The 10,067-nt window shown below is 38.5% G+C and overlaps 1 protein-coding gene across 2 annotated transcripts in view; it reads left to right on the top strand.

The window, feature by feature from the left end:
• Positions 1-10,067, top strand: part of DISP1 (dispatched RND transporter family member 1) — an 89,854-nt gene that overhangs the window by 708 nt on the left and 79,079 nt on the right. The window lies entirely within an intron of this gene.

The raw sequence follows: 10,067 nt of genomic DNA, 5'->3' as shown, positions 1-10,067 counted from the left end.
TGATACGGTGATTCCCGACTTCTGTCTGCAGGACCGATGCTGTCATCAGCTGCTTAAGCATTGCTTCCAGTGGTGGTGGGAAATGCTGGAGGTGTATTGGAGAGCCCATTATGGCAGAGGTCTGTCCAGAGGGACGCAGAAGCCCCTTTAATTTCTGGATTCAGTGCGAGCAGCCAGGTTACCAGAGTTATCAGAGATGGCACCTGCAGCCATTGGAATGATCTCCCACTTTACCCCACTTTTGGGAAGAGTTACCTTCTGAGTGAGGGGCAACTCACCTGCTGCTTTCTTCCCATCTTCCTTCTAGTAGAGGAGGAGAGGATATCAGAAGCTTAATGGAAAATGCTTCTGTGAGGGTGACAATAGGACACTCCATCTGTTTTTCTCAGCCACTGGAGAAGATGAAAAAACAGAGTTTGGCGGAATGGTTGATGGTACATGTTGTATGTCAGTAAATGAAAGCCAGCTCTTTATAGGAGGGGAATGAAGAGTTGTAGTTACTCAAAGCATGTGTGTGATCTAAATGAGCAAAAAGCTGTCTGATCAGAATTGCAAGTAGCTTGTTATAGAATACCTGGCTTGGACAAACCTGTGAAATAGTAATAGAATGTTTCAGATGTTCACAGAATATTCTGAGTTGGAAGGGACCCACAAAGATCATAGAGTCTAACTCTTAAGTGAATGGGCCGTGTGGGGATTGAATCCACAACCTTGGCATGATTAGCACCATGCTCTAACCAACTGAGCCAACCCACTCCCCCAAACATTTAGGACAAAGCATCTAAATTGTCAGTGGGCTTATAAATGTGCTCCACTTTATAAGTGTTGATTGGTGGAACTGCAGGCAAATAAATGTGCAGGGAAGCAGTTGGGATGAATTGAGACTGGAAGGAAGAAGGGATTTCTTAATTGGACAAAGGAATAAGAGCCTGAAGCAAGCAGCCTGCAGGGATGGAAGTGAAAGAGATCTAGTGTGAAACAGCCAAGGGGGGGGGACGGGACGTAGCTATTTTTGGAGCAGAGGCACGGCACCAAGACTACCAGAGTTCAAGAAGTGTTGGGACAATGTTCTCAGACACATTGTGTGATTCTTGGGATTGTCCTCTTCAGAGCCAGGAGTTGAAGTGGATGATCCTTGTGGTTCCCTTCCAAATTGGAATATTGTGTGATTCTATGATTTGTAGACTCTTGTGGCAGATACTTTAGCTTATAATCACTAAATTGTTGACGCTAACATTCTTATAAACGTTCACACTGTATGATAATGTATATAACATGTACAAGTTATATTTATTTTACATTCAGAACAAAACAAAACATGAATGTATGTAAAATAAATGACTTGTGCTGCTTCAGTTTTTCAGTAGCTGCCAGAAACTGGTTTCAGTAGCTCCCAGAAACTGCAACTAGTACTGGGATGCTGCTGTGCTGAGTGCTGAATGTATGTGTGAACTGAGGTACAAATTAAAGAGGCAAACAAACATCCAGGTGTGGGGTTTTGTTTTTGGGTTGTTTTTTTTTGCTTAAATAATTATCTTTAAATGTGAAACAAAGTAACAAAACAGCCTTTGACATTCCTATTCTGTTCAGCAGTAGAGTGATTGAACTATACCATGACTGTAGTGTAAGGTATTTTGGCAGTCATTAAATAGAAAGAAAAATGAAATTCTGCAAAAAGATTTATTTTGTCCTTTATAGAGAAGGGAGTAATATCCTGTAGTAATATAATAGCCTAGCTTGAGGACACAGTTATTTTGAGATTAGAAGCTTAAATGTGTATGTTGGTTAAAAGCAGATGGATGTTGAAATTGGGACCTGACACTATAGTGGTGCAAAACAGAGGTGACTGTCATAGGATTTGAAACTTTATAGCAGGACTCTGGAGGGGTTTTTTCCCTTTTGGGGGGCAAAAAACCTTCCTTCTTCATGTAGGAAATAAAATGCAACAGTTGGGTTTTCCATTTTTTGTAGCCTGCTTTTGAGCTCATTGTAGTGAAGTTAAGCTTTTGGAAAATTATGTGAAATGATAAATAGGGCCACAGCGATGTCTGTTTGCCTTCATGGCACCTGGAAGAGGGCAGTGTCAGTGGCTTGGCTCTCCTGTCTGTGGAGCAATACCTTTGCTTTAAGGTGATGCCCTTCTCTTGCTCAGTAGTGCATGGGAGACATGACTTCAGGATGAAGCTTGTTCTCTATTTCTTAGCAGACAGGCTTTCAACATTGCTGAGGACATGGGGATTTTCTCTTCAAATGATTTTTTTTTCAGTCCTCCTTTCCAAATCTGCTACAATTGCAGATTCCTGACTCTGTTGGAGAATGCCATGTGAAGCTATTTTTGACTGATCAGAGAATTACTGTAGGAGGAACAAAAGACAGTGCTGGGGGAGAAGTGGTCCCAAGGGGCCTTGAGAAGAAAGAGATGGAATTCAGATTAGTAGCCTCCAAAAAAATCTTGCTGTAGGAGAGGTGAAAAATAAGACTATAAAAGAACAAAGGTAAAAAGAACATGTGAAAACACTTAGTTCTCATAATGTTACCCTTTCCCATGAGGAGGCTTTTTGAATGGCTTTCATAGTAATGCTTCTCATATGTTGACTGTAGTTTTAAGCAGTAAGCTTGACTTTTTCTCTAAGCCTTTAACAGAGATGATTGATTTACTAGCTTTGATAGAGGGATAGAATTACTTTCAAACTTTGAAATATATAATAAGCACCTCAGATAATTAGCAAGCCTACAACTATCTCTCTTTAAAGTGATCAATGGCATTAATTTGGTTTGGTAACTATGGCTATTTTCTTGTTCAGCAGCCATATGGTATTTCTGAGTTTAGTGTGATTTCCTGTGAACAGTTTTTACAAAGTCTGCTGGGCTTTGGTGTGAAGTGCAGCAAAAATTAAATACTACAGGAAGGTGTGAAAATGTTCTTATATTAAAAGAAAAAAAAAGCAGGTTGCTTTAACTTTGGTGTAAGAGTAGATTGTAGTCTCTAAATCACACATTCAGTAAGACTGTAACGCTAAAATAGTCAAACCTTGTAACTACTGCTTGTTTGATACTGAAGTTTTTAATGCAAATAACTATCAACAGATTGGTGTTTTGTTGTAAACAAAATACTTTTTAGCTCTACCATAAAAATGAGACCTCTGTTAAAGTAGCATACCCTTTTAAGGGGTTTTCTTCTTGAGGTGTGATACATTAATGCTGTTGTTGAATGTCATTAATAGAATAGCCACAGGAAATTTCCATCTGAATTTTGATTTTTGAGGCTTGCATTAGTCAAAAACAGTGTGAATTTTATCTGCCACATGAGGAATGGCTGAGGGAACTGGGATTGTTTAGTCTGAAGAAAAGGAGCCTCGGAGAGACCTTATTGCTTTCTATAACTACCTGAAAGGAGGTTGTAGCCAGGTGGGAGTCGGTCTTTTACTCCCAGGTAGCAAGTGATAGGACAGGAATAAACAGCCTCAAGTTGCTCCAGGGGAGGTTTAGATTGGATATTTGGAAAAATGTCTTCATTGAAAGGGTGGTCAAGCATTGGAACAGGCTGCCCAGGGAAGTGCTGTTGTCACTATCCCTATAAACATTCAAAAATGTGTAGATGTGGTGCTTAGGGATGTGGTTTAGTGGTGGACTTGGCAGTGTTGGGTTAATGGCTGGACTCGATGATCTTAGAGGTCTTTTCCAGCCTAAATGATTCTGTGACTCAAAATCAAGAGACTTTGAGAAATATAGAATACGTTTTGAGGAAGGTAGAATAACAGAGAGGATTCTTTGGTTGGGAAGGTCTGACCTGTATGTGAAGCAATTTTATAGAAGTGAAACATGCTTATAAATAGCAGCTTAAATTATTCTGGGAGATTCTCCAGCATTCAATATTAACAGAAATAAATCTGTCTGTGAGAGTTGTGGGGAAGGGGAACCAGTGTCAGATGGTGATCTGGGAAGAAGATCTGGAAGTGGAAACAATCAGGCCAGGTGAGTGGGGAAAAGAAAAGGAATGAAAGAGGTTTTGGGGAAATGGAGTGGGGCAGAGCCAGGGGTCATGGGAGACTAAAGATGATGCTGATGAGGGGAATCTGAGTTCTGAGGTGGGGAACTGGAGGTCTCATGGTATGGAGACAGCTGGAGATGTGCATCCCAAAAGAAGAGAAGCTGTATGGGTAACCTCAAGAGGGACATGTTAGCGTGCCATGCTGGATGTCCTCAGTAGTGCAGAGCCCAGAGTGTTGGTCACGGTGTGCTCAGCTTATAGAAGCTGAGAAGGAAACACTCTGCCCTCCCTGTTCTTATTCCTCTCCCCATCTTTATCCTCTATGGGAGATGTGAAAAACTTGCTTTCTGGTGGGTTGGTGTAGTCAATATATGACTGGGAATAATATTAGCTTTCTGCATTCAAGTCTCTGAAGAAAGGTCTTGCTGTGTATTTTAATGTATAGCATTGTTGTTTTTGTAGAAACAGACAAACGCAGCATGATAAAAACATTCTTGTGCTGTCTATAGTACAACATAACTCTTGTGCTATGTAACACAAATTAATAAAAATGACTGAATTAAGCCATAACTATTAGCAGATGGATACTGTGGTTTAGTCTTGTGTAGTCTCTCCTTGTTAATGAACTTCACATGCAGATAAAATGGGAGGGAGATAGACTTTATTGGGAGAAAATGTTTGCCTTCTCATCTGAAAACACTTATGTTCCTGGGTGAAGCGTGCGTGCTCAGTAATAGTCCTTTCTTGTGCAGAGCCATAGTGTTTAGAAATTAAACTATTGTTATTCTTGGGTTGACAAGCGTATCTCCCCCTCCTACAACTTCAATTCTTATCTTCTCTCTTTATGTAACTAAGGTTGGTCAGGGGCTGTAAACAGCCTTGTTTTAGACTTCCTGGTATTTCTCTGTGCCATTGCCATCCTTGCATGTGATAAGACCTGCCTGTCCGCTGAACCAGGGAGTAAATTTCAAAGGAGGTAAGGTTTATTGCCACAGCTGATACTGTGCTTGTGCCTTGCTTTTCAAAAGTGTTTGCTGTTTACTGAGTGTTTGAACAGAGCCGCAATGAGAATTGTTTCAGGTTTCAAAGTTTAAGCGCAGCATCATCATCATCATCTTCCTGGGACTTGCACTGTCTGATCAATGAGTATGTTTAAAAAATATTTTAGCCGTGAAGTGACCGACTTAAGAACTGTTTCTTTTAGTGCTTCTCTCTTTAAGGCATCTTTTCCAATGCCATTTTTAATTGTAGTTGTAACGTAAGAATTTTTCTGTGTTTTGTGTTAGAGGAGATGCATCTGCCAATAATGCGTGTTTGAGCTGCCTTTCGGGAAGTGTTTGTCAGGATTAAATATTTATAGACACAATGGAGCATCAGTAGTGAGATTTGAGAAGACACATTTTGTAAACACAAAATTCATTTTACCTGGAATGTGAGCGGAATGGTACAGCTCAGATTACACTTGTGCTTCAGGGTAGTGATGGAATTAAAGCTCAGAGTTTCGTAGTTTGTTTGTTGTTTTTTTGTTGGGTTTTTTTTTGTTTTTTTTGGGGTTTTTTTTGCAAGGCCTCATTTGTGGTCTTCAGAGTTTTGCACTTTCCTATTAGTTGTTACAAGATATGGAGGGTACTCGATACTTATAGGCTTGGACTGAAGAAGCTTTTAGACTTGATGTGAACTTAAAAGACTTTCTTAGGTATTTTTTTCCCTTTTGTTTGCTGCAAGTAGTTGCTGTGCTCAGCAATACAGCTGATAGGATCCATTTCTAATAGTAAAACTATTTGATATGGATACACCCCTGTTGGGCAGCACTTCTTGAAGTTGCATAAAAACTGGGTGATGTGGAGATATCTTTAGGTGGGAGGAAGGAAGAGGGGAATTTTGAGAACTACATAATTAATTGAAGATTGCTGCAGTTATGATGTTTTGGGCTTACAAAATCACAGAGTACCATGCCACATAGTTTGAATATGTAAGTAAGCTAAAATATTTTCTTTAATACGTATGCTGTTCAAACTAATTATATAAAGCTGAAGGGAATTTTTGCCTCTTGGAGTAAACTTTACCCTAGTCTTAAACATATGTTCTCACTTATTGTTGATAGCTTCTTTAATACCATAAAAAACTACAGCAGGTATTGCAAGAATTCAGTAACTTAATCTTAACCCTTTGAAGTTAAATCATCTGAAATGCATGTCATGCTGATACCTTTATAAAAACATAATGGAATTAAAACTGAAATCATTATTAAAACCAAGATCATTAATATAGTGTAGAACTTACTTGTGTGGCAGTAAAGATCCTGAATAATCCTAGACACTTTTTAGGTATTTTCTTTGACAGTGAAACTTGTTGAACTGAAAAAGCAAGATTTGTATTAAGGGTTTTGGAAATGTGTCATTGTGTAATAATGTTTCTACATTAAACTGAAGAAAGTAGTGTTGTGGTTGACTGTGAAATGTAACTGGCTTTTTTTATGTGTTACTGCTTAACTATTGCATCAGTAAACTGATTTTCTCTGCTTTTCTTTGCTGTCAAGCAAAGCCAGTTGGATCTGCTGCAAGCTCAGTACTTTTGCAACTTGTTCTCTGTTAAAAATGGTAGAGATGGCATTAGTGGGAAAACAATTACTTGCTTTGTAAGCAGTGAGAATGAGTTATGACTAAGTATATTGATTTGCCTGGCCAACACAAACTCCAGACAGATTTATTTTTTTTTTTCCATGGCCTTTCCATAAGAGGGTCACATGGCTGGTTGTTATTGCCCTGGATATGGTTGATTTCTACAAACCAAACTGCTTTCTGGGGAAATGGAAAGGTTTTTAAATTATTTTTTTAAATAGATTTTGATCACTGATGTGTGATGTTGAATGGATTGGGGGAGGCTTATCCCTCTCTTAGCTTCTCTTACTTTGCAAAACTCTTTAACTTCTCTTTGATGTGGCTCTGCCAATTGCATACACAATAAAAAAATTACTGACTTTCAAAAATATATGAATTTCTAGTTTGTTTTTTTTTTACTATCTAGGCAGGAGAAACCACATCTCTTTGCTTGTGCCAAACGTGATTTTGTTTTTTCTTAAATTTCCCACCTTCTTTTCTTTTCCACTAAACCCCCAAAGGTGATTTGAATATGCTGTTCAGAGTTTCTTGCTGCATTTAGAATGTAGGGTGCTAAATCTGTAAATCCCACAAACTGAAGCCCTAGTAATGGGATTATGAGACGCTGAGATGACTCCTTACTTTTGCAGTCCAACAGGAATTAACAGAGCTCCCTCTTGTCCGGTACCTTCAGCATTGCCCTTTCCAGCTGAGAGATGGTTCTGCTGGTCAGTGCCCTACTGTCAGAGGTTTTAAGTTAAAATTTAGTAAACTGGTAATAATGGGTCTGAATGATATCCCCAAATGATTGTACTGCTTTACTCTTCAAATTCTGGATTTGTACTTTAAAATATGGATTTCTTTCCATAAATTGATAAGGAACATGTATTAGTTGGAAGTTCTGACATTGAGACAAAGTTAAGCAATTTTAGAATAAGGGTTAAATGGTAAATAAGGTAAAATAATGGAAGTGCATGATACAAAGGGATTATACTGTACAATGAACTGTTTACATTAGTATATTCCTGTCTCTAAAGAGATTTTTCTATAGGCCTAGCTCTTCTGTGGTCTGCTCAGGCACATTTGATACAAAGGACATCCTTTTATCCTTACTTTAATTAAGACAGTGTACTTATAGAATAGTTTATGGTGAGAAGAAGAATAAGGGCTTGGCCTGCTACTTAGTGAAGAAACATAACGTGATGCTTAGAAAACTGTATGTTCAGTGCACTTGTTGCTTCAGATCTCTTTATTGCAGGTTAAGCTGTAATTATACCTGACCCCAGAAACAGAGGAACTTTTCTTAGATAAAGAAGATGATGAAGAACACTTACAAAAGTGGTAATTTGAAAAGCAGGTGAAATTTTAATGAAGGATAGTTTGGTTTGCCTCGTTCCTGGTTGCAGAACCGATATCAGCTTCCATGTAGACATATAAAGCTCTTTAAATGGGGAGAGAAGCCAAGCCCAGTACCTGTATCTGCGTGGGACAGGTGGAAAAGAAGCACTGGAGATCTGGAGTCCACTTCCTAAAACATTGCAACACATGTGAACTATTTGATAAGCTTTTTTTAGTAACAAGTAATAAAGGTGATAAATAAACATAAATGTGGGTTTTCTCAAACCAAAATTCACAACCTCTCAAGTCTCATTTCATGGCATGATATCCAGTCTTGTTTGGTAGAAACAAATATGTTCTTAGTTTAATTAGTTATTCTAATGGATTTTTCTGTGGGATAAGCAAGGATGTTTCTCTAAATACTGTAAAGTTGGTGAAAAGCCTTAGTTTCATGGATCACTGTCAGACCAGAGGATGTCTAGACTGAATGATCTCTGCAGGGTTCTGTCAGTAATTTTGACTTAAGTGAAACGTTAAGGCGATGCAGTATTAACAGCAGATGGTATCAAGCTAGGAATTGCTGCCAGTGCATTGGAAAACGTGGTTAGGGTTCAGAATGACTTGAAGGAAGTGGAGAAGCAGTCTGAGAGGGGGGAAAAAACCATGCCTTTTGGATAAGGACAAGATTCAAGATCCTCTATTTATTTATCTCTACTAGAAGACTGTGGGGCAGTAGAATGAGCTTGGTGCAAAGTGTCTGGGAGTGTTGCTGTTAAGAAGACAGATATGATTCTGTTAACACAGATGATGCAAACAGCTCAGGTGTGCTGTGACGTGTATTCAGGTTAAGTTTCTGTACAGCACCTGACAGTCCTCCATGCTAGGCTTAGGCATTTCAGCCCAGGAAAAGCTACAGTACTTTGAGAGAGCATCGAGGAAAGTAAAGGATAAAGTCTTGAAAATGTAATTATTTTATTCACAGAGATATAGAACTGTTTCCCTTAAAGAACAGAAGACTACAGAGAGAAGGAAGAATTGTTTTCAGGTGAGATATAAACAAGGAGAGTGTTTTTCAGTGTAGTCACTGACAACAGAACCACTGATAACGTGTTTAAACTGCAACAAAGATGGTGTAAATGGGCATTAGAAAATAGATTGCTTGGGAAGACTATGGTATTTCCATTTTTAGAGTGCCTCATAAGGCACAGATTAACTATGTCTAGACCGTGTTTTTCTCTCCCAGTCCTGAGAGGCAGGATTAGCAGATTGATTGAGCTCCTTTCTAACCATTAGAGAATTAGAAAATCCTAGAAGGCTTTCTTGAAAGCAGGGGCATTCGAATTAAAAAGGTATCAAAGTGTTTAATAGCATTGGGCCCATGTTAATCACCTTCTCATTTCGTGCTAATGGGTCTTGCTATCAAAATTGCACATCTGTACTCTCTCATTTCCACTCCCTGCTCTTCAAAGAAAAGTAATATTGCATTGGAGGAGAGGGGGAAATACTTTTATAAATCTTCTGGCTCACTTCCATTTCATGTCTGTAAATATCTTCCAGTTGATACAGTAAGTGTATACTGATGGCTACAAACTTCCAGAATCAAACTTTATTCCCCAGCTATATGTAAAATTGCTTTGGGGATGAGGGAGAAATTAGACTCTTACCCCATGGTAAGTTTGATATCAGATTCTTAGATTTCAGACTGCTTTGCTCATTACTCTGAGTTAGAATTAAGATATAATATAAACCATTCCCTCATTAGCAGATACCAGTCTTTATCTTGCATGCCTTTTTTTCTAAACCTGGCAATTAAAATGCATGAATTAAGAGGCAATGTACTCTGGTAGCAGGAACTTGGGCCTGGGAGACAGAACTGTCAGCATCTTAATCTTAGACATGTTGTTGAATTACGATTTGCTGAAGGGCATGTTTAATTCCTGGCCCTGTTTTCCACACATAGAATGTAATGCTGTAAGGATTAATTTTTTTGTCTCTAGCTGCAGAGATGAAAACTCTCAAACATGTCTTTCCACATTAAAACTTAGAATGTAAGCCCAAGGTTTTCATTCATGGATTTTTAGGGTCTTTGATTTATTCTGATACAGTATCTTCAGGTTAAAGAACAATAATTTAAATTT

Source organism: Lepidothrix coronata, unplaced genomic scaffold, assembly GCF_001604755.1.
Source record: "Lepidothrix coronata isolate B3197 unplaced genomic scaffold, Lepidothrix_coronata-1.0 Scaffold38, whole genome shotgun sequence".
NCBI lineage: Eukaryota > Metazoa > Chordata > Aves > Passeriformes > Pipridae > Lepidothrix > Lepidothrix coronata.
The sequence above is the reverse complement of the archived record's forward strand: the minus strand, read 5'-3'. Positions and strand labels throughout refer to the sequence as shown.